We start from the raw sequence: 23,391 nt of genomic DNA, 5'->3' as shown, positions 1-23,391 counted from the left end.
TCAGCCATGAAGCACACTCAAACATTAATCTCATGTCGAGAGTCCTAAAAGTGCTATTAACCAGGAAAATCATGAAACCATATCATTTATGTAAGTGTAGCCTCTAATTTAATCCTCCCACTCGGCGATTTTTTATGCCATCGACTCTCCCCAACTGTGTTGTGCAGCTTCATAGAGAAAATGGACACAACCACAAAACAGAGTGGCGGAGCAAAAAGGAGTCACTTCGGGGCTCAAATTACTTTTCAATTAAAATTGAAACTATGCACATGGCGCACAGAATTAATTATTCCTGCTAGCACTCCAAGAAAAATTCCATGTCCAGTGCGCCATGTTTTTGCTGTGCAAGAGAGAGAGATGATTTTTTCCTATATAGTGAATAATTCTCACTTAATGAGACTTTTATGAGACACATTCAATTTATTGGTAATATCAGTAATGCGAATAACGAAATCCACCAAAATAAGCACGACATTTATGCGATGATAGATTTACTGGAGACGCTTGATGTCGTTAAGTCTGTAAATCATGGGTAGTTTTTGCATAACTTCGGAGCGGTACTTTAAGTTCAAGTTCACACACCGCTTCAAAGAGAGAGAGAGATGTGTGAAAAATTCTCCCCTCTAAACGCTGTGGTGGATTCTCGTGAAATGCGAAACCCTAGAAGAAATTACTTTGGGACATCATAAAATTCCACCTCCTCATCTCAGCTCTCCCTTCCCCACTCGTCCTGCTGTTCATCTTGTTTTCATTTATAAACTTATTACAAGAGATCAAGAAATTTCTCATGAGGATTTTCCGGCGTCCTTCATTTGAATGCGTAAAATGAGCTCCACTCGCCCCCAACATAATTCCAATTATCATAATTCCGCCTCACCCACAGCTGCTGAAAACTGATCTTAAAGTAACATTAATCTTCCACGAGAAGGAATTTCCGCGCCACAGAGAACAACATATATACTTTAAAGCGCGCGAAAGAAAGGAGGGAAATTGCAAAGAACTCAGAGCAGCACAAAGCATTCGCCAACACCCTCTGCGTATTGATTGTGTTTCCCATGCACATGCTGCCAACGAGCGGGCGGACATTTTGCCACCAGAGTCCTTGTGCTTCCTCTAGGCACATCCAGCTGGTATCCTGAATCATTCAGAAAACCCATTTTGTGTATCGGCATTCTATTGTCTCTCGAATAATTCGCACATCACCCTTTCACATCAATTTCCTCCCTCGTGTTACATCACAGCGAACGAGATTAAAGACAATGGCACATTATTCGAAAAATACGTGCGAGGACGAAATAAAAATGAGGAAAAACCTTTTTACTTTCCGTGACTTTTCACATAGAAAAACAGAACATTTCAATAGCTGTGACGCTCACAAAACAGGGTTGGCAATTGATGGAGTCAAATCACGGGAATTACGCTGTGCAGACTCTTCAGAAACGCTCAATCTGCAGCTCGTCAGCCCCTTGCAGCGATGCCAGGGATATTCGTCACCCTTGGTGCGAAATCGTATGAAAAACAATGAAGTCTTTAATGCGCTTTCATATAAAAATTGACGCGGCGCAAAGCGACTCCCTTTTGTGGACCTCCGCGAGAGTGACGGTGCACGGCGAAGGGTGCCGTTCGCGTGTCTGTCAGCATCCATCTGCGACTCCTTTTGGCCCTGTGACAATGGACAAAGCGCTGGAAGATGGAAGTTGATGGCTATAATGGCAAAGAAGTGACTGTAGAATGTGAACTTGTGAGGAGTGATTAACCATTAGGTGGAATAAGTATTTAACTAGCTGCCATCAGCAGAAATGGATTGCGTTCTGGGCGCACTGAGAGCGTCATTTATCAAAAAACGGGTCGCGTCGCTTCACTCTGGCACATATCCATATAATTGTAAATGTAATATAAACAAATTGCATTTGCCGTGGCTTTTTTCTTGCTCCCCATCCTCACATCTCGTGGACGCATTTTTCATCAAAACGAGATTCTAATCACATTTCGTGTGGCTGAGCATCTCTCACGGGCCGCGCAGTGTTTTTAGGCAGCGCGCGATCTTCGATGCGCGGACCGTTATGTTAATAATTCGGTATGTTGGTTATTCACGACGCCTCGCAACAAGATAATAGAAAACGTAAATTTTTATCAATTAATAAATGCGTTTTTGACCCCTCAAGGTATTCAGAAAGAGAACCACACGACTCGTCATCTCACAATAAATCACTGCCCACGGAGCGAAAATCGAAAGGTTCCACACTAGTTTTGACTGGCAGCATTTAATGGCTTATTAATTGGATACGTGAATCTTTGTCCTTCCCAAAGCCATTCCTGTGGGACTTAGAACTTATGCAAACTATGGTCAAGAAAGTTGTGTTGCCATCAAGCATGTGCATTGGTGTGTTTAACGAGACAAACCCCACTCGAGTATGAATTATTCATGGGAAAAGGCGAAGAAGTTAGCCGGAAAGTTTAGTAGTTTTCCGGATATTAATTGAATTTTATAGTGCATTATTCCAATTTATCACGGCTAATCAAAATGATGCTTTGTACTCGAGTTGAGCAGTAATTCCCCTAATTACCAAACTTTATCTCATGTTTCTACATTGCAAAAACAATTTTGTATAGAAAATTTATCGATTTTCATTTAATAATCACTAAAAATTTATGAACTTTTACACAAGATACTGCAAGAGGGCTCATTAAATTTGATATATTGCCAACTCTTGTCTCCGTTGAGACATCACACATATTCACACTCCCAGCAGCCACTCTATCTGTCGCCCCTCGAATCTGGCTAATGTGGTCTTGACCGGAAAATTGCACGAGCAAAAAGCGGAGAGGAAAATCTCTGTCACTGCCAGAGAAGTCCTTCCTCATCTGAACCCATCGGAAAACCATCGATAATCTTCAAATGTCTTTACCACAGTTCGCTCCCCTGGCGAAATGTGAACAGCTGCGAGATGACGGCGTATTAAACCCGCCTTTCCGCCAGTTTACCACCAACTGACCCTCTGTAGGTGCATTCAGAGAGGGATTCTCCGCAAGAATGTAGTCCACTCTTCTGCCGATTTTTTTTCACAACTCCAGAGGCAGAGCGGCTGATCTTTAGCATGGTGACCTGATGGTCTGGCATGGGAGACATTCCTGTGATGCAGGAGAGCTCAAGCCAAGTGTCTGAGTAGATAGATTTATTGTAGGTTTAGCTGAGCGCAAGAGTCAACAATTGCAGAATCTCCCGCATAGTCATACGTCTCTATTGATTTATTATTAATTATAATTTGTCCCCGTCTCTGTGGTGTGGAGACAATTTCCATCATAATCCCCACCGTGACTGGGAGGCAGAGCAACGGAACATGCTGCTCCAGGAATCTCCCTTTTGTCGTCACACTGAACATTCCTCTCAGCGGCGACAATCGCACAAAACACTGACACACGAAAATTTCAATTAGAATTGAATGTGTTGCCAAGATAACGATAAATACATATGTGTGGTATTCATCTGGAAATGAGGTCTCCTCTTGGGTGCCTCCATGACCAAATAGATATGTATACCTGCAGCCGCTTCATGAGTGCATTATTGAGGTTAAATACAGAGACGAAGAAAAGTTGGGCTTCTCTCTGTCCCATAAATTCCCACTGACTCTTGCACACACTATTGCCATTGCCACTGTTCTAGTCAGAATCTGTTTACCCAAAAGCTTAATAAATTTATGGGTATTCCATTGTGCTCGCCACACACACACAACATTTGGCCACTTGCATTTGCCTCATCACTCAGAGAAATTATCTGTATTTGGGCAACGTGAAGAAAACGTTGGGGAATTGAGTTGTTCTTGCACGATTGGACCACTTAATTAGGAATTAATTGGAAAATGTATATTGATTCGGTCTATAGGGACAATTTATAACACTTCAAACCCAAACCAATCTTGACTTTAAAACATATTGTTTGACTACCGGATTTGTCAGCCAATTTGTCATTCCGTCTCCAATTAAGATTTTTTTCTCCCCTAATCGAACTCTTCTCACGTCGAATAGTGCTTTTGTTTACAATACGGGTTTCCAGAGGAAAGATTGTGTTAAATGAACACTGGCAGAATAAGAATCATATTTGCATAAAGAAGCGCCAGAAAGATAACGTTTATTTTTAGCGAAATAAAGAAGCAAATAAAATTAATGAGATTCCCTTTCCGGCTATTCAGCATCCACAGAACTGTCTATACTTTTTCTTTCAGTGATCCAGCCTCATGTGCAAATTCCCAAGCGTTATGTGAATGGAGTGATACGAGAAAAATTAGTCTAATGTCTTCCTCTCAGCTCCAACTCACACAGCCAATGCGAAATGTGGAGTAATTCAAATTTATATCCGGACAAAATATTATGCTAATTCTCCATATACGATCAACCAAGGCGATTTCGCAGCTGACCCTCGCCCGCCAATCCCGGACCCTAACATAGCAATTGGGTGAACGAGGCGCAATCTGAAGCGGAGCATTTAGCTGGTAGAATTGAATTATTAACCCATTTTGCGGACACAATTTTCATTTTATATGAAAGTGTGGTCAAAGTGCAAGACTATTTCCGAGGGTGTAGAGTCATGGAATTATGGGGCTTTCGGCTGAAAGAAATGACTCAATGGACTTGTTAGGGACAATTCAACAGCAGCACCCTCACCCTCATCTTGGGAAATGAGATACAGCCATAAATCATTAATTCACACATGCAAAAGTCCAAGAGGGATTCACTTGAATCTCTCAGAGGACACACTTTAGGGTGGAATTTATGCGCCCAGTTTTGTGCCGTCGCACAAAAGAGATTATATTCCTCACATAATTCATTAGAATTAATTGGAAATTTTCCCTCTATCAGTGTGGACTTTGCAACAATGTTGCATGGTGATAGTCTGCTCTACGACTCATTTCAAGTGCTGAAAAGACTACGAAATTAGCTCCATATCAGAGTTGAGGGTTAACGTTTATTTCTAGATTTTGACTCTGATACAAAAATTTATCATTTTTAAGTGCTCCCCATTAACTCCTGACAGACACAGATCTATTTTCTATACCCAAGTCAACACGGTGCTCTCCAGCCTGATCTCATCTCTCATCTGGGGCATTCTCAGCTCCACCCAACAGACACCTCTCAACAAATGTGGGTCTGAGCTGAACAGTGAATCAAAACATGCACGAGCCGTGGATAGAAATGAGAAGAGGTACGGAACAATTTGGCCTAGAGTGACCCACAACTGGCAGCATATTAGGCAAGTCCCTCGCGATGGGCTCCGTGGGGATGCCACGGCGGAGATATACATAGTGTAGCATAAATATGGGAGAAGATACCTAATCGAAGTGATTGATGAATTGCATTAAAATTCCAATGCTCCACTCACCGGCTGTAATTATTCGCTCCCACGCATGGACGGGCCCCTGGCGACGGGCTCTCACGTTGCTCCGATGGGTCGGTAGCTGAGGATGGGCTGGAGACTCATTGAGAGTCAAAATAGCCAAGATCTCTGGCTCCTCCACTGGGCATCTCGCACTTGGGCGACTTTAAGTACACACTAAAACCCATACACAACAATTGATAGTTTTACGCGTTTACAGTTACTCGGTACAATTCCCATCTACATCAGGTAGTGTTGTGAGCGCACTTTGGGGCCTTTTTGTGGTCGTTAGAGAGAAAAAAATCGATTTAGTATTGAATGACGATGGAGAAAATATCCAGTATAGCATACGTTCTTTTCACACAACTTACAAGCTGTGAAATATTTCCAAGGCTGCTTCTCGAAGGCGCACTGGAAACTTTCACGTGGCACCGCTGAAACATTTCCCATTTGCTGTATTTGCAGGTGATGCATAAGATTTGAGCGCAATAGATGCCTCCGTGAAGAAGATGACTCGAGATGAAAACACTGCCACAGTCATCCGGAGTGTGGATGGCAAAACACCAAAGTTATGGTCTGTGCAATTAAAGAGGCTCAGCCCAAGAATCCACTGAGCTGTCAATCAAATGGCTCTTTTTCCCATCCATCGAATGAATTCATCGCGATCCACGAAATGGGACAGTTTATTTATTTTCTCTCCGCCCGGACCAGAGAGGCATAAAAAGTGGTGCTATTCTGACTAATCAGCCGAGATTATTCGACTAAGAGACGTATAATTGTCATCTGGGCAATCGTGGAAAATACCATTTATCATATTCCTCCCAGAGATAACGGTCGGGGTGTCACGTATGTTTTGTTGCAAAAGAATCTCGCGCGCGCGAAAAATGGCGTGAAATGGCAGAAAGATCTGATTAGCAAACTGTTATGCTGACTCTTCTCGCTAATCGGGTCAGACAAAATGCCCACTCTGCGAGCCTATATCATCAAATTCAGCGTCAGCAGGCCGTAGACCATGCGGTCGGCGATAGTGCGGATTCCATACCCAAAATACTCTCGCGCCCCGACGACAGAAAGTCCAGCAATGAATTGCAAATGAACATGGGAAATTCATTGGAAAAAACGGAAAAAATGCCGTGTGCATAACTGTGAAGTCGAAAATCGCGACAGAGATTGAATAAGTGCAAAAATTTGAATAAAACTCCATTCGCATTTCGCGGGGAAATGCAAATTGGCGCACAGAAAATCACTCCACTTTCCGTACGTGATGCCAGCACACGCGAGGAGATTGCCAAAATCACCGTAAGACAATTATTGACTACATTTTTCAGCACCCGCGTAATCGGCTGCATTAGTGAATTTTTGGCGGAAAAAGTGTCTCGACAGTCGGAATGAGGGGCAAAGCAGATTGTGACTGAGATGAAGCCACTTTGGGTTTCTGCGGAAAATTTACCACTTACACACCAACAGAATCGAGTGGAATATGCTAAAAACTTGTGTTTCTTGCGTAATTTGGCAAATATGGGAAAATCTTAGGCAAGTGACTGTACAGTTTCTTGGAAAGTGATAAGCCTCTCTCATCGCGAATTCATCAGCTCTGCCCAAGAAGCATTTGTGGAGCATTTAGTGGTAAATGTCTCAATTCCAGAGCGGGAGAATATAACGTGTGGTGTTATTTCGTGGCGGAAATTGAATACATTTCCCTCGCAAAGTCAAGGTGAGTCTCAATATTCCGCTGGCCCACTTTTTTCTGTCATCCATGAATCACTATTATTAGCCATAGCTGGCAGACATCTCATCATTTCTGCAAGCCATCCATACAACATCTCCAGTGTTGGCATGTATCACTTTTTGGAGTGACTTTCGAGGGCCCATTCTTCGACTCATCTTCAGCTCTGTGAAGGGTCACTCGAGATCTGTGGACACAGAATCATCGATCAAAGTACCAGCTTTTTGCTGGCTCCTCCGCGCTTGATCGTTCTCTTCCCATCCCACATTTCAGCCCGACACGTGGTCACTCGAAATCTCTGCCCATAAACGATCTGTACACCTAATTCGACTTACTGTACCGGGTTCAGGTCGCCACAGCGTGGAATCGGCCAGAAGTGGTGCGTGGCTAATTTTTGGGAATGCTTCAGAAGACCGCACAGAACTGTGCCCAAGAATATTCGCGTAATCACGAGGCATTGATTAGCAATTGAGCACATTCCGATGCTCAAATCATTCAGCATGAGGCGCTTTATTGAGGAAATGCAAATTGAAGTTGCATTTCTCACAAGCCATTGCTCATTCTAGAGTGATTCAGTGGCATTTCGGAGCAGACCTTCATGGGAATTTCTAGCGGAAATTGAGTCTGAAAGTCAAGGCGGAGTAAAGGAAAATTTATCACATTTCCATGAGACCCAAAACGTCATTTAACTTTTCTAAATTCATGAAATTCGTCTATCGATTTCTCGATAAGATAGAAACATTCGAATACCTTCTGGTAAAGTGAAATTCATCTCGTTCTCCCTTCCTGTCTGATTGAAGAGAAACAGGCTATCATCTTCTGGGTGTCTTCAGTAAAATCGACTCTCACTTCAAGATCAACTCTTGCAAAATTGGATGAACTTGAAAAATCTGGGTGGAACAATTAATTTCACTACATTTCATAAGTTTTATATGGAAATTTCACCTGAGAGCACCTCAGTAACAGTCGCAGCTTCAATGAAATTTCATAGTTTCCTTCAAGAAATGAACAACACTTTTCATAATAAGTATTGTTCGAGTGGGTCGTGAAATTTTTTTATGGGTGATTCTTTTCTTCCGATCAAAGGCGAAAGCTGCGAGAGAAAATGTGTCAGATGAGAGGTTGGATTTCCAAGAAGTGACTGATGCAAAAAGGACTCTTGCACTTTCATTCCACGTGAAATAATGCAGCAATTCACGAAAAAAATCCGCTGCAATAACCCAAAAACGAGGGTTAACATTGCAAAATGTTGGTTGAGAAAAGCACATTTATCATTCTTGCGTGCCGAAAGAAAATAGTCACTTTGACTGAGAAAGAAAAAAAACAAGAGATCACTCAATGATTGGGAGCAAGAGGTGCTTCAGTAAGAACAACACTCGAGTAAAAATAATAAATCGGCCGCGGACAAAAAATGTTTAGGCATAATTGTTTATTGGACGCATGAGTTTCACTGTGGTCAATCGTTGCTATAAATGGCCCCAAATTAAAGCGCGGAGCTTGTTTCAATTATTAATTATGCACGCGAGCTTAATTGCATATTCTCCCATGTTTAATTATTCGCCACTTTATCGGATAAAGCACCCTCATTTGTGCGATTCTGGCGAATGTGTCGGCGATAGCGGAGAAAATTCCTAATTTTACTTTATGCAAATCGATATAGAATTTTTTGCACTGCTCAAGGCATATTTGCATATTGGCCATGGCGAGAGAGGAATGTGTGAGTGTGTGACTTGAGAGGAAATTAAGCGGAGCATTAGTTTTTCACGATCATGGGAGCATCTCAGCCATAAATCACCAATTATGATATCGTAAAAGGCGCCCAATTGACAAGATGATTGCACTGGGTCGTAAAAGGTGTAAATCACCACTCTTGGCGGTGCGTACTTGGTGAAAATGTTCCCAATTTTACGATGAGTAATCTCATTGAGGAATGGGAAATCCACACCACAGTCTCGGTCGGTCATCTCTTTTTACTCTCCTTCCAAGAAGTGCCCAGAGATGAAGTGGCGGAAAGAACCTTTCTTGCCGAAAAAAAGAAGTCCAGAGCCAAACAGCGCAGAGAAACAGACAACTTGATACTCACGCAGAGTCAATCTCTCCGAAGACAGGTCAACGTAATCGGTCATTTTTGGATTAACGGTGATCAACTATTTTCGTAGTGTTGCTTCGGAGAGGAGAAAAAAATCACGATTGTCGAAAGGAAATGAGTGTTTAGCTGCGAGAGTGGAAGATGAAATTTCCAGAGACAGACAGCATCATTTTGGCACTCGGGATGTTGACCATGGTCCAAAGACCTCGAAGAGCGACGGATAAAGCGTATCACTTGTTAGAGCGTGCAACTTTCGCGAAATATTGGGGAAGTTTCAGGAATTTCTTCTCTCCAGCGCACAGCGAAGGCATGAGGATTTGTACCTGTCGCAATTCATTCCTGGGTGTATTGAAAGTTTCCCGCAATATTGCATCGGTGGCCGGCGAGGCGAATCCAATGGGCGAGCGAGAAACGAGTTTCCTCCACAGATGACATTGACTCCCCACGGAAGCAATTTGTCAACGGCACATCACGATGGAATCTCCTGACTGTGTCTCAGCAACTTCTTCGCTGGTGCCTCTGTGCTTTTTCACTGCCTCACCGTGTCTCCCAGTGCTAAATTGCGCCCATGGCTCGAGATACAGTAGCAAAATTGCTAATAGCATCACGTAACAATTAGACGCGTTGGACGTGAAGTGCGTAGACATCAGCCAAAAATTGTTAATTCACAGAGACTCTGCACACACACCCGAGAATCGCGTGTGTTTTTTGCCTTCACCCAACCATCATTGTTCTCTTCTTTGGGTTCTTGCAATAAAATAGTAAATTGCAAGTTAATTCAGTTGGAATTCCAGAGTGCACAAAAAAGTTCTCACACTGAAGTGAATTCCTCGGCACTGGCAAGGCATATCGGACGGTAAAAAAGGCTCGAGATTGCCCAGAGAGTCCTCAGTGAGCTGATGAAAAAGAAGCAACATGAGAAGTTTAGGCAAAAGCTCAGCAACAATTAGCTTTATTGTGACGATCCATGAGGACTCTCAAGGTGTACACATTTACTACATAGTTTAGAAAATTCCAACTTTCCGCTAGCAATCCACATAAGAGTGGCGCCAGTAAAAAAGAAATTGAAAATATCTTCAACTGCAGCACCGCGGCAATTTCATCGCATCCATGGGATGTTCATGTTTAAAAGTGCACCAAGCCGGGGGAATTGAATAAAACAGAAAATAGATAATTACAGAAAATACAAAATACTTGAGGATCTTCAAACAATAAAATAGTAACACAACACGACTCTTGCCCTCCTCGCCAGGCCGCCTTCTCGTCATCAGGCAGCAATCTCAGTGCAGGAGAAGATCTTGACGATCCGCTCGATACACACTTCTTCATCACCTCGGGCAATTTTTTATCAATAAAACGATGACAGCATTAAATTTGTAGTGAACATCAGTCATTTCGAGAGATGTGTACAACTGGACGGCAGACGAGCGAGGGGAAGATGGAGCCAATAAAATTTATCGCTGGAGAAAAAATAAATTTCACTCAAAAACTTTTATAAATAAACACACACGAGTGACGAGGCTGGACGCCAGAGTTGAGGCGGGATTCTGCGCGAGAATATCTAGATAGCATTTAACGCGGATAAAATGTTGGCCACTCTTGACGTAACGGCACTGAAATCCAGGAACTGAAAGCGCTTTTAATTTCTCTCAAACCACATATTGACTATCAGGAAATAAAAATGAAGTCATAAACTCAAAAAGCTTCCCAAATTGAGTGTTTAAGAAATAATCTCCTTAGATATGTGTGCAGAAACGTATAAAGACTTGGAGCATTTTATCTATGAACAGTAAATTGTCCAACTCTGACAAATATATGTTGTCCCTGCGTTTGTAATTAAATTGAAAAGATGTATGCCAATGAATTCTAATTTGACTGTCGATGCCAAAAGATCAATGATCATTCACTGTCACGCGCCACTTGGAAGGAGGAAGTGAGAAATTTTTGCTTAATGTAAAAGGACAACAAATGCCAGCTTCTTCTTTCATCTTCATCTCAGCATTTTTTCCTCACTCAACCAGGAATTATCGGCTAAACTGTCCGATAAAGGTGTATTAATATTTATGTGAATCCATCTTGATTGGATTGATATGCCAGTGATTTTTGTGTGAACTTTAATGGATTTTCACGGATCACAGTTAGACCATTCAGCACTTTATCCATCTTTTATTGTCACCCATGATCCTCTCGTGGGCCACATGCAGATCCGGTGTTGCAGAGGTGATTAGATGTGGCGCGTTTGATGGAAATATTCGCGCATATACATATTTGATCATGGTGCGAATTTCCATAAAACACTATTTGCTTTTCGGTCGCAATGGAAAAGGCATCCAAAGTGATTTTTTATCAAAAGCGTAACTCCCCGCGCGCGCAGTATAATCGACAGATCTTGTCAGCAGGCAAAGCCACCGCCTGACAAATGACAATGTGTAATGGAAATTTGCATAATTCGGACGAATTATTCATGAGAATTATTGCCTACTTACCCAGCAATTTGCCAGCAATTCGCATCTAGCCAAATCAAGTAAATCACTGCTCCTTCTCCTCTGTTTGACTATTTGCAAATAAACAATTACACTCCTTGTGTTAAGTGGGTGATCTCGAGGGGAGGCGGCAAAAAAGAGAAAGATCGCTGATGGAGTTTTCGGTGAAAAATGGTCCTCCAGCGTGAGGCCAAAAATAGCACGATCGAAGGTGTGTGCCGTCGTGGCGAGATTCAATCCGCCCAGATTCATTCATAAATATCACCCAAAGTGGTGCAAATTGATAAATTGGCGCACTCTGCCAAGTCACGACGAGCTACTGATAGGAAATGAGAAGAACCGTAATATTGACTCAAATGATCGTCAATTCTGATTTGGTGGCCCTGACAATGGGGCCCCCGAAGACTCGCCAACGCTGCCACTCTGAGGAGGGAATCTCTCACATCTCCGAGACCCACCGTGAATAATTGTAGTTTCGTGTTGTATACTGATTGGAATTTCAATAAATTTAATTAATTAAACTCTCCATACGGAATAGGTGGAGAAGGAAGGCTTGAGGAGGGAGAAAAAAAACAGACGATCGTTTTAGCAAACGATTTGCGTATTCTCACCATTTCTCCCCTTGGCGTCTCGCAGTTCTTCTGAGACACTTCATTTGGCCGCGCGGAGTGAGACAAAAATCGCATGAAATGAAAAGGAGAGAAATTTAATCAACTCGGTGATATCTAAATTTATGCATAAATAACACCACTTTCCATCGAATCTTCTATAGACAGACGCGGAATAAGAATAAATTTCAGCATGTTATCTCGCTCTGCCTGCTTTGCCTAGATTCTTTTCTCCCCGTGAGACGGATCCCCATGACAATTAGCGAACCCAGGGGACGATCATTAGCGGCTTTCGCGGCGGATCTCCCCCTCCCGGGAGATTTTAATGATTTAAGAGAATTTATGATCACGCAGATAAGAGGAGGTGCATTGCACGCTGGGCGAGATTGTGTGGCTCTCGGCTGATTTGCAAAAACCCGAGAAACCCATGAAAAACACCACAAACTCAAGGATTGTACCGGAAAGATCCAGATAAGGACCTCTAACTCGAAGGGGCGCTTCATATGCAAAGTGGATTCATTTCAGTTTCAATTCTCCTCGACGCGTCACAATATAATAATTTCCCGATCAATTTTCTCTTTCAATTTATGAGATTCATAACGGACAAATCCCACGCCACGTCTCACTTCACCTGCATTCTTGTGCTCGGCAATAAACACAGCAGGTATGAATTAATATGGATTAAATTCAAAAGCAATTGCCGGTGGAATTAATAGTGATGATGATGAGCGCAAAGGTAAAATCGATACATTGTACTATTCTAATCAAGAGATTTCACTTTTTATGGGACTTATTAACATTTCCCTTTTGATTTTGAGCGAAAACAAAATACCTCATTCCCCGTCAGAACTCTCCGACGGAGAAATCACGGAGAAAAGTCTTTAATTTCTGCACGGCATTCCAGAAATCCATCTGATCATCAATTAATACCCCCTCACAAAATTATTTTCGTGGAATTTCCAGGTGCCATGGCGTTCGAATTTGAATAAATGCCGAAATGATCGGGTGGTAATGGTAGAAATTGCCTCAATAGTAGATTTCCATCTTTTTCCCAATGATGCTCCATCGCGATTGTGGCGAGAAAAATGCGAAAATAATCGCAATCAAGTGGAATTGAATGGGCATAGTGGAGGGAAGAATGGTGGAGCAAAAAAAGCCGAGCACTCTGGCAGCGAAAACTAAACGTTCTAGGCAATGGGGAGAGAGAGAATCATTTATAAGAATGGCTTGAGAACGCAAAGTGATTTCAGCACAGTGGATTTCAGCGGAAAAATAGCCTGATGAATGTGTTGAGATTTTTGCGTCGAATAATGACCTCATGGTTCTACCGTGGCTCACCGCTGAGATGGCCTTTAACGTCCTTCACTCGCTTTTTATATAAATCTCCCTCCTCGCTTGGCTGTGCGCGCGCCCCTGCCCCGCCAGCCTCAGCTCACGGAGCCCATCTCCGTGTGCCCCCCTTCGGATGTGATTCACCACACCGCGGCGTCCGATACACCTGTTGTGCGCCTCGCGATCGCGAGCAAATGGACTGAGTGTGAAGATCATTTCCCAAAGTGGATCACTTTTCTGGCTTCCATCGCGAACACTTGCGAGGTATGATAAAAACAACACACATTTAGCATCCAAATCCGCCGGCGAGGAGGATCAATAACCGAGAAATGCAAATTCCCACCCATTTTTATTGCGGTTTCCTTGTCATCTGGTGCAAATCAGTCAAAATGGAGCTGACGGAGAGCAAAGGAAGACTGCGCGAGAGACATGTGAGCTTCTCACAATGCAGAGTGGTTATTCAACTCTTTTTCACAATATAAATTAGTGGAAATCTGCATAAATTTGTGCCACACGCGGTAAGAAAAAATTGGGTTCACACTTGAGAATGACGAAGGAGATATGGAGTCAAGACGAAGAAAAATAGGCAAAAGAAACCCGTTTCCTTTGTATTTTCCCCTCCATTTGTGCAAAATGTTATTTATTGAAAGTGGCTCTCGCCCATGATCCTCACATGAAAGTCTCTCACTCTCCTCAACTCACCTGCTGAGGGGAGAATTACCATGCATACCTGTGCGACTGTGGTCACTTCCTCTGCGAAAGCTCGGAGATTTGTCTTCGTGCCTGGCTATCTCAATAATTTTCCCCTGACGTGCACTGCGAGCCTTTTTTCTCCATCGCACAGAGAGCTCATCTTCTGGTCAGAAACACTGTTCCCAGCCAGTCACGAAGTGTTCACCTCTGAATCATCTTCTTTCGCACTCGGCCAGAGCGTCAGACCTCAGGAACTGGAGGCAGAGTTGGGAATACCTTAGATGAATTTTATGACTGACGTCTGCGAAATCACCTGCGATAAAAGCAATTAAGCCGAACATGATTCAATCGGAATGTAGTTGTCAGTTATTTTCAGAACTCTGGGATAACAAACACTTCGCGAGAAGTTTGAAAAAAATAACGGAAAATGTCCAAAGAAGAGAAATATGTATTTATGTGGCGGTTATAAAATTTGCACTGTGTATCTTTGACGATTATCCTAAATGTGATGATGACGGAGACTCTGTTTTATTTACATTTTTTGCACAGCGCACAAGAACGGATTCGAAATAAAATGGTCAATAAATTTAAATCCGCGATAATCGTTTTTACACTCCTTGGGTTGAATCATATGTTGATGATTTTATAGCCAACACGATCCTTTTGATTACCTCAAAAGCGCTTGTCTGGCTCTTTTTTTGTTCGCACAAATTAAAATTGCACTTTTCTCGCTGTTTGTCGTTCTGATTTGGAGCCCAAAAGGAAACAATCGTTAGAATGTATTAGCAGAAGTGCGTGTAAATTGAAGTTGATTGACAAATTCCTTATCATTATAAATAGGTATTTAAAGTTCAATCAAACACTTAGAGATTTCAAATTGAATTAGTGAGGCACGAGTTTGTCGAAAGAAATCTCTCTTGCTTTATTTAGAGGTCGACTTCGTTATGACGTTTGCTATTAATTCTTCACGCATATATTTACAGTGCTAATTACATATTCAAATAGGCTAATCTATTTTTGTTTTATGCTTTTTAATGAGTCAACTGGTAGTCACTATTACTTCATATCTTAATTTATTGTTAAAAATGAAAGTTACACAAAGTGATTTTATTGCCTTTCTTTCGTAAAACGTCTTATTACATTAGCGATGGTTGAAAGCGAGAGTTTTCCTTATTTATATCGCGCTTCTGGTTTTCAATCACAATGATATGATATCTGGAAAAACTCTCTGTAAGCTCGGAGCAACTCTGGTGAGCTTTCAGCAAAAATGTACAGACAATAGTTGATGGAGAAAAAAACCAATAAATTTCTATTGCTCAATAATAAGCCACATGTATATGATTATTGTAATGAGAGGTAAAAAAGCGATTCGTGATTAATGTGTCCTCAGATCGATAGAAATTGTGTGAGCAACTCATAAATCTATCGTACAGCGTGTGTAAAAGTTCTATGGACTGGAGGCACTCTTGTTCGTCTCCGGCCTGACAGGCGTGCGATAGGAGTTGTGGATAAAAAAGGCGAAGATTCTTAAAAGGAATAAAATGCATAAACGATGAAGTCATCTGTGGAGTATTTGATAGCCGAATCATGCCACGACCGCAGGTTATTTGTCTAATTCCACAGAAAAAGACTAAACAACAAACAGTGATAATAGTGATGACGATTCCTGGGCACTCGAGACACTGGGATTTGTATTTTTACACCATGATATCATGTCCGTCCGGCCGCCAGCTTCGCGCCCAGGCTCACCATCCGGACAATGTGATGGCCAAGCCGGTGAGATATGTTATTGATGCGAAATTACGTCGGAATTAATAGAGATTGTTCCACCCTGCGCCCCTCTTCGCGGACTCCGTGCCGGCAGATAATTTAAATTGTAAGAGATAAAAAAATATTGAGTGATGAGAGAGAGAGAGAAAAACGTCTAAAGCTCATCACCATCCAATGGAATTCTTTTCGCATTAGGTGTAATTTTATTTTAAACGGTTTTGTAGTGCAAGCTCTTCCTCTCTTTCACTCGAAGCATTTACCCGGATATGGAAATTATATACACCACACATCGATATTCTCGCTCGGGCAACTCAAACTCGCTTCTGTCGGTATTTTTTTGGCAAATTTTCGGGCTACTTTTCAAAGGGGGAGATTTCAATTATCTTGACACCCGAGAATCTTGACTTTCATTTACGGTGGCATTTGTACTTATCTGCGTCTCTCTGAAGTGGCGAATAAATTCACAGAAGGATTAATCAATCAAGGCCTCTCGTCTCATTTCTGCAGAAATCTCAAGAAGGGGTCCGATATCAATTTCCAAGAAGACGCCTAAATCCTCCCCAATAAGCTCGTTTGTATGAAATTGCTTCTTTTCACCCAAAATGCTCCATCACCGGGACACGACAATAGAGGCAGCGAATAAGAATGGACAAGTAAATTAGAAAATATTTCAAAATTCACAAGAGACTTTTTCGAAAATTCAGATCTCTCAAGAAAGTAAAGTCAACTTCTGCGAAAAGCAATACGCGAAGCATCGAAGGACAAACAGAAGATGACATTCTGACTGATCTGAACGACATAATGCTGTCTAATTTGCAATGACATCCAAGTCAGGTGTTTAATATCACGCCATATGCTGAGAAATTAACACAATTCCCAATTAAATTGTCAAGTTGATGGGTGAGCTGAGAGATGTTGGATATGTCAGCTGTGCAGAAAAAAGTCTGTATTTGGTTTGCTCAATGATTCTCGCATTGGAGGGAACAAAAAGAACATGAAGTGGCGGACAATGATTAAAAGAGCACTAATTATATAATTAATATTTGCTCTCCGAACCACGCCGGAATTTTTTCTCCATTCCAATATCATCAACTTTGTGCGATTTCAATTATCACTCCACACAAGACACTCATAATTGCAATTACTCCGTGTCACAATTAATATTTGCCAATCTTTTGCCTTCCCAGTGCCTCTCAAATCCAATATTTTGACCAGATCCACGAAGGCCGATGCAGCCCAATTACATGGCTTTTCGCATTTCTACTCCATTCCTTATTTAATCAAACAATTCTAATCAATATTTATTTAATTTACAGACACTTGGGGGTCCCAGAAATACCACTCGAGTCAATATTGACGAAAATTAGTTCGTCAGAACCTTGGATTTGCTTATCGAGTCACCTAAAATTGCCCAAGCGCGAGAGGATTCTCCGCCGCCTGGCCTACAGTCATCAATTAAAGTGCCTGCCAAGTGCTTTTTTTGCCATATCAGAATTTCAAATTCTCAACCGTGATACTGTTTCGATGGCCAGTCAGAGACTTAAGCCAATGATTTATGTCGTAATCCGCAATTCCGCTGCAAAGATCGCCCAAATTCTATTCTTTTCGCGGGAAGAATGTTTCCTGAAATTCGTGAACTCGTGCAGAGAACTCAAGTATTTTGATACTATCTGCAAAATATCTGGCAAAACTGTGGGTCAAATTTCACGAAGTCTTTGTCATAGTTGAATTCCAGTTTTTTTCTTCTTCCAGTGTGAATAGAGAATTTGACTTGGTCGAAAGTTCGGAAAGATGGTTTTTGTTAGAAAAAATGTGTTGCTATAAACAAAATTTCTCGTATGAGATCAAATTTTGCCGATGACGACGATATCTATAAATTAACAGTTATTGACAAATTGTGCATCAATTTGAATTAATTAAATTTTTGAATGAATCCACGACTATTTCTAATTTGCATAATGATTAATCATGTTTACAACGTCCAACTGTTACTCATATCGCAAAAAGCAAAACCTGAATTTGTGATACAAAAGCTTGGTATCAGTCATTTGTTGATGTTGACGACACTTCTCTGCAATTCTGGAATAATCTTGCTGCGATATTGTAAAGCAGGAAAAAAAGCTTCCTTAAATTGAGTAATTAGAAAATGATTAATTACTCCATTAATCCGTCCATGATATGACCTGCATTACTACTTAATTGCATTTTTTGCATCACTCCAAACTTAAGCTGTCCTTCTGAGCTTCAAATTCACCTTTCAAAGTCCATCTCGGCCAACATCGGAAGCCGCAATTATGGACTGGTCAAGTGAACTCTGTGTCAAGCCACAATATTCCTGCCAAGGAGAAATTCACGAAGATTCTCCATAGTCAATCACCTCAATCTTCTGCCCAATTCCACTGCTCAGCCAGTGACCCTCTCCTCGTGAAGCCTCTCTCGAGTAAACACCTCCCATAAGTTCAGCCCTGAAACATAGAAGCTCCGCCGAGAGGAGCTTTTGTGCGTCGCAATCGGAAGTGTTGCCTGAAGAATGGTGAGCTGAGGCGGTAAAAAAAGCAACATCCCCACCCAGGGCCCCGCAATTTTAACTGTGCGAAATAAATTAACGTTTCGGGAAATATTTCTCTTATTTGCCTGTGCGCCTCAAGGTTGATTCGTGGCAGGAATTTAAATATTTTCTACAATATCAAGCTCTTCTAGCGGCATTTTGTAGCATAATTGATAATTTGCTGAAGCACGCAAAACTATCAGAAGATCTCCTGGTCACGTCACTCCTGCAAATGAGTCGCGGGGTCATGAGCAGAGGCGCTGCACACGACTTTGTGCGCTGACGTGAAGTGTGTGTGTTTGTTGGCCGGCGAAAGAGCATTGGTTCAATGGGGTTGAAGTCATAGGCATGCAAAAAAGGAGAGTGCCATCGAGAGTCTCCGCTTGGAGGACCCTCTCGCCTCCGCGATCAGCGCACATCGCGTCTTTGGGCGGAAAATTGACAAGCGTGTGTAATTGCAAACCGAAAGTGATCGTCAAACACGGAAGTTTCGACAACACCAGCTGAGTTGGGCTCCCGTTGAGGAGGATGGTAATTAAAAATGAATAAAAATGTGAATCAATCATGTCGTCTGCGTGTTATTGTAATGTGTAATTGCGCGATTGATCGATTTGAATGGCCTGTGTTTATTGAGCAAATTGATTCGCCTTGTCTGCACGAGCGTTTTTGCCAGGCAGCCATGCGGTTCGTCGAACGCGCGCGCCTCGGAGCAGGTGTTCTCATCGCGTCATCGCATGGCATCCTCTCCCCCTACTGATAAAGGTAAACACACAAATCGCACAATTACCATTATGGACACAATATACACCTATTTAATGAACAATTAACCATGAAGATGATCTTTCGCCGCACATGTTGGCGGGATTTTTACAACGGCACCGCCTGCAGCAAACCGCCACCGTTCGCCGTGATTTGCCATTTGGACAAGAGTCGCACTGAGTGTTTTAGAGACCACTTTGGCAAATTGACTATTGGTGTGGTCTCTTAATAGTCAGTGAGATCAGCCAGAGATGCACAAGGATCCGCAGACACTGAGGTAGTTTGAAGAGCGCAAATTCACATAATAGAATAATGATAGAGTGAGGAGAGGCTCAAATTGAGGGGTGTTTTGTGCAACAAATCAGCCTTGCTATTAAAATCCTGTTTGGTTGATGAATATTCGGAGAATAAGCTTCCAGAATTCAGAGAATTTTTCAATTTTGATCCTCAAAGACTTCTAATTTTCCGAGTTCAACTTAAGATTGAGTGTTAAAACATTAAATTTTAGGTTAACCTGTGAAACAAGATCATTTTATCTTGCATTTTTCTCAGAATAAGCAAATTCATAATCATTCTGCAAATAAACACAAGAGTTTTACTCATTACAATGCTAATGATAATGGATTTAATTCACTATTATCCAATAAATTGTTATAAAAGCTTAACAATATCACGAAGACGAATAAAAATCCTTCATTATTGGTGATTTCTCTATCAAGATCTTCCGCCAGAAGTATTTAATAAGGTATCTTCGTGGATCTCATCCATCGATTTTGAGCAATAAAAAGGGCAAAACCATCGAGACGCATTAACTGAATAGGAAATAATAAAAATTATCTCTCATCTACAATGAGCGGCGCATTTCCCAACTCTGAACTCAACGCGCGAATGGCTTATTTTCATTTATTGACTATCTTTTGATATTTATTGAAGAATTGCATTGGCGCGCAGGAAAAAAAGAGTCATTCTCCGGTGGCTCATCCACTGAGTTTAAAGTGCGAACTCTTCATCTCTTGCATTATCAACCTTTCGCGGGCATTGCAACTTCTTTGATTAGTAACTGAAGGTCAAAATGATATTTCACAATTACAATACAATAATTGCACACAAAATACTCACGGAGTCCCTGTCCTCGATTGGGCGGCTCGTTTGCCAGTGGAAACCGAATCGCTGGCCAGATAGAGATTGAGGAGAGTGGCGAAAAAAAGGCAGAGGAAGTCATTTGTGCGCCAATTAATCCACATGAGAAAATTGGACGAGAATTTCCCCGCGCGGAGGCGACAAAAAAGGCGCCCGGTCAGAATCTCTGTGGTAAGAATTTTTACCCACAATTTGTGGGCAAAAACATTCATCTTCTCTGACCCAATTACACCAGAACTAAATCAAAAATTCCAAGTCGTTCCATTTGAGAGGAATCAACCGCCGCACACATTCCACCGATGATTTGCCGTGAAATAATCCCAAAGAGAGGTACACATTTTGGTGAATTTTTTTCTCCACCTAATAAGGTCACATCAATCTGACGAGCAACGGCAAAATATTATTTTTCCCATCTCGGTGACTTAAACTCTCTCACTCAACCTTTCAGGTGGTCAATCGTTGCATGACGGCCATTTCTCCCCGCACCACGAGAGATCATCGTGGGCATAGGCACATCATAATGTATTCATTTGCTAATAATAAAGTGAATTTAATTGTGAGCGATTCAATTTCCGGAGATGAGACTTGACATGAGGAAAAAGAGATGAAGACAAACCTTCACAGCAAAGAGGCTGAGAAGTAATCTTTCCTCATTCTATAATCGCGGATTCATTGTCATTCCTTTTTTGCGCTATCGGTGCCACTTTTCTGAGTATCGTCAAAAGCATAATCAATTTCTTCACCTGAATTATGATATAATTATCGTGCATCCCATAAAACTGGAGATTGTATTTCTTTCTTTTCACCTTTCTTCAGAATTTCAGCTCCCACAGGCAAAGGTGATTTTTCAGTTTCTCTCTCTTTCTCTGCCTCTTTTGAATGGCTGATCAGAGAGATGAAAAAATCAATTCACTGACATTGGCATGAAAGCTTCCCGAAATGAATGAATAATTTATATGTAGAAGAATTTTCTCCATGGCATTTTCAGCATTTATCAATTTATTAATAAACCATCGACGGACGAGAAGTCACCGCGGCGTGATAAATACGCGGACACACGTCTATTTATAGAACTTCGCGTATCAGGTATTCATTAAAAATACCTGGGATGATTTTATGTGTGCGTTCATCTCTGCTGCTGAGCCTCTTCGGGCGCTCAATAAATGAAAATCGACAGTGTATCTGAGAAACTGACCACAGAAGTCTCTGGAATGGTGGCGAAGAAGCCATACTTTGCCATAGATAAAAGTCTACACACAGCCAAGAATGGCAGAGATCTTCTTCGGTGCAGAAAATCCTCCTTTTTTGCCCAACTCACTCCGTCAAGGTGAGAGAACACACTCTTGGGCTTGATGAATTGTGTGCACCGTGAAGTCGCAAGACTTCTTCACCATCAATCTCGCTGCTTGTTTGAAATTTCTTGCGAATTGATTTAATGGAAATTTTCAGCGCGATGCTGCTCAGCCAAGAAAGCCACACTTCACGCCTCGCCTGTGGTCCACATTGAAGAGTTTATACACAGCTTTTTGTCCTCTGCCATCGTGCATTTCGGGCGGCTTTTTCCGCGCGCCGCGCCAAAAATCTCTCCCGCGACCATCGCCGTGGAATCCGTGAAAAGCATCACTCTTGTTTACATTCCATCGAGAAGCAAGGTCGATCTTCACCTATAAAATTTCAAAGAGAGAGAGAAATAGACTTTTTACCATTCTCAGACCGTAAAAAGCGCACACATCTAATGGAGATGGAATAAAAAGTAAATAGATTTTGCACTTCTATCCTACAGAGCTGAATAGCTTGATGGCCCAAAGGCATGATGAGATGGAGCAAAAAAGAGAGGCACCTTTTGGAGTTGTTAGTGAATTTTTATTTGATCTCTTTTTGCATCCACTCCACAATTTCTTTGCGTTTATTTATCTCACTGACCCAATTCTTCTGCATTGAGCTCAATTTGCATAGATCTGAACCTTTTTTTGCCCCATTCTCATGCCCACACAATTTTATACTGTCGATTCTATCCTATAAAAACACATCGCGCAATTCTCATGGACAAAGACTCGTTTAGAGCAGTTCTTGTCACACGATACTTTTCTTTTGCCAATGGTCTCTCCCGCCAAACTGGACCAAACTGAAAAATTATGGCATCACTCTGAGGCACACACAGAGATCGATTAGAGAGGAGAGGAATTAATGCGAAAGGGGTAGTCACTTTGAGAATACATTGACAGCATGTCAATGTCCTCACACTCAATAAATACAAAATTACCATTAGAAGATACAGAAAAGAGTCCAATAAAACCACAGCGAAATGCTGATACTATCCGCTGAATATTTCATAATACGACCTCATGAATAATTCAATAACAAATTAATAATTTTGTGTTTAGTGTTTGTTAGCGTATTTTGCGGAATATTTATGGAATTGGCGGACACACACGGAACAGAAGCCATCGTAATTCACTATGTCGTTCTGGCAGGAATAACTGCGATCGCTTGAACTAGAACACACGCAAAAAATGTAACCTCTTGTGCAGAACGCAGTAAAATGTCTTGGATTTCAAAATATGTTTCTAATTTCAAAGTTTTAGAGTTACAAATTAATAAATGCTAATAGGAATTTTGCCAAATATAAGAACTAATTTCAGAGTTATCGTATTTACTAAAAAAAGTGTAAGTCAAAATGGTAAAAGAAGACAATTTCGCTCATCTTTTATTTTCACATATATTTAATGTTCTTTTCAGAGAATATTTAAGACAACAACAACAGTTACCAACATTCCGATTACATTATTCAGGCAACAAAAGCACGACAAATATTCTCAAATTATGTGAAAAACGTCCAATTAAAATCCAGTGAACTTCCTCTCTTTATCTG

This window comes from Phlebotomus argentipes, unplaced genomic scaffold (assembly GCF_947086385.1).
Source record: "Phlebotomus argentipes unplaced genomic scaffold, Phlebotomus argentipes genome assembly scaffold_18, whole genome shotgun sequence".
Lineage (NCBI taxonomy): Eukaryota > Metazoa > Arthropoda > Insecta > Diptera > Psychodidae > Phlebotomus > Phlebotomus argentipes.
Note: the sequence above shows the minus strand (reverse complement) of the source record.